The sequence below is a fragment of the Babylonia areolata genome, chromosome 21 (assembly GCF_041734735.1).
Source record: "Babylonia areolata isolate BAREFJ2019XMU chromosome 21, ASM4173473v1, whole genome shotgun sequence".
Classification (NCBI taxonomy): Eukaryota; Metazoa; Mollusca; class Gastropoda; order Neogastropoda; family Buccinidae; genus Babylonia; species Babylonia areolata.
Window position 1 is genome coordinate 32,790,159 of NC_134896.1, and position 2,500 is coordinate 32,792,658.

Sequence of the window (2,500 nt, forward strand, 5' to 3'; positions counted from 1 at the left end):
GCTGTCTCTGTGTCCCTATCTCTGTTTGTCTGTATCCCTCTGTCTCCCCCCCCCCCCCCCCCCCCCGACCCCCACCCCGACATACCAATCGAAATTTGTTGTCTCTTTGCATGTGTGTGTGTGTGTGTGTGTGTCTTTACACAGGTATATCAACTTCACAATCTAAATTAGCATGTCATGTTCCACGTGCGAGTTGGAAAGACCGCTGTGAGGTGGATTTCATTTCCATCAGTCCGTCGTGCAGCAGTTCAGAAAAGCGTGCACGTGCAGTCCGTCTCTGCGTGGAATCACATCTGGAATCAATGGCTCTGGCACACTGAAACTCCACCGGTCAGTAGCGAGCGGGTCTGCACAGTTATTTGTGGCTTGATAACACAGACAGGAGCTCAGTCAACATTATGCCGGTGTTCTGTGTCTGTGAGTCTGCCTCTGTTTCTCTGACTCTGTCTCTGTCTGTCTGTCTGTCTGTCTGTCTGTCTCTCTTTCTCTCTCTCAAGGCCTAACCAGCGCGTTGGGATTATGTGAATATCAGGGATCTGTTCCACTTTTTTTTTTTTAAAGCACAGGGTAACGGTTTGGCACAAACCGTAACACTTACAGTTCGCTTATATTCATGGGTAAAACAAGCAGGACAGCTATCCTCGTGTTGCCGAAGGTCGGCCGCCTCATGTTGTTCAATTCGAAGGACTGGATTTTACATCGTTTTAATTTTGACGGGTTTCCAAGCTGCTGTCCCCACCGCACTTCCTTTCCCCATCTCCTCCCTATCCCAGGGCAGTTCCTTGCGGTCGGCTAGGGTATATGTACGGTATCAAACGAATCATACAGAACAAATCAGGGCGACTGGTCCGTATCCGTTTTCAGAACCAGAGGTCACGGGGTCCACGATGTAAACAGACCTCAGGCTTCCCAACAAAAACCAGCTGACTCATACCACAGGCTTAATTAATAGGCCATACGGTATCAGTAGGGCTTAACTGAAAGCGTACTACTAGTATATTTATAGTGAGTGGAAGCCGCCAGATTTCGGGGTTGCACGTGTTTGGGTCTAATACCTCCGTTGGAAACGTGCTCCGTCTGGCGGCTGACTGAATGAGAGAGAGAGGTTTGTGGTGCGGGGGGTGGGGTAGGGGAGGATTGGGGGGGGGGGGGGGGGGGGGGGCGGATTTAGGGACCAGTGCTGTGTGATGTTGAGATTAGCCCGCTGTGCACTGTCCATCAGCAGAGAGGCGGGCCGGTGTAACGCCTGAGAATGACTCCTCGCTCTTCGGTGGAACCGGACCAGAAACATTCGGAGAGTTATTTCAGTGCAGGACATTAAAACAATATCTAATAATTATAACCTATATTAACCCCAGATTTTTTTTTTTTTTTTTTTTTGGTCGGAATTTCTGTTTCAAAAAGCGTAGTATAACAATGTATTATAACGCGCTGGGTTTTTTGGTTCCCCCCCCCCCCACACACCCCCCTCTCCATGACAGAAATCTTCAAGGGGTCATGTTGGGGCAAAACAAGACTCCATTCTGGGCCCCCCTCACTCTTCCTCTCTCTCCCATCCCTCCCCATAAAAAAAATACAAGGTAGGTAGTTCGGGACTAGTAGTACTGCCTCCAAAATGACTTTCTGTGGAATTGTTTTGGACCAGCCCCAAGTATCCTCCACTCGTGTTCGTGTGTGTGTGTGTGGAGTTGATATTCTCCTTGCCCTTAGTGACTGTTGGAGTGGAAAAGGTACCACGTTGCCCCAAATTAACTCCATCTAGTTTCTTTTCTTTCGTTTTTTTTTTTTCGTAACCATTATAATGGTATGTGTTGTCTGATTAATTTCTTCTTCTATTTCTTCTTCTTCTTCTTCCTCATGATGTTCTTCATGATCATCTTCTTCTGTTATTTTTTGTTATTAATGTTTTTGCCTTCTTTTTTTCTTTTCTTTTTAATGTTTTATTTTCAATCAAGGGTGTGTAGTCAGTTCAGGGCACACGCTGGGCTCTTCCCGAGCTAACTCCCCACCAGTTCTTTCACACCTTCCATGAGAACGATCCCATGAAGAGGAAGCAAGGAAGCAATCTTGTTAATTTCAATTTCCGTCACATGTCCTGGTGACCGTAGACGAGGAGTTAATCAACTCACTGAGCCATGCGCCTGAGCACTGGAGCATTGGTCTGACGTCAGAACTCGTCTCATTAAAAACTGTTTTCACGTTCCCACAAACGCACAGGCGGCTGGCTGCAAAGGAAAGGAAATAACTTCTGCAGTATTTCCGGATGTGTCCATGTGTAATTTGGAGGAGAAACGGCATATGTTCTGAGTTTTTTTTTGTGTGTGTGTTTTTGTTGTTGTTGATGTCTTGGTCTCAGCACCAAGATGAAAACCTACAGAGCTGTTGTGCTGACCACCTTGTTGTACTGCTGTGAAACATGGACGACGTATCGCCGTCACATTCAACAACTTGAGCAGTTTCACCAGAGATGCCTACGAAAGATCCTCGGCATAAAGTGGCA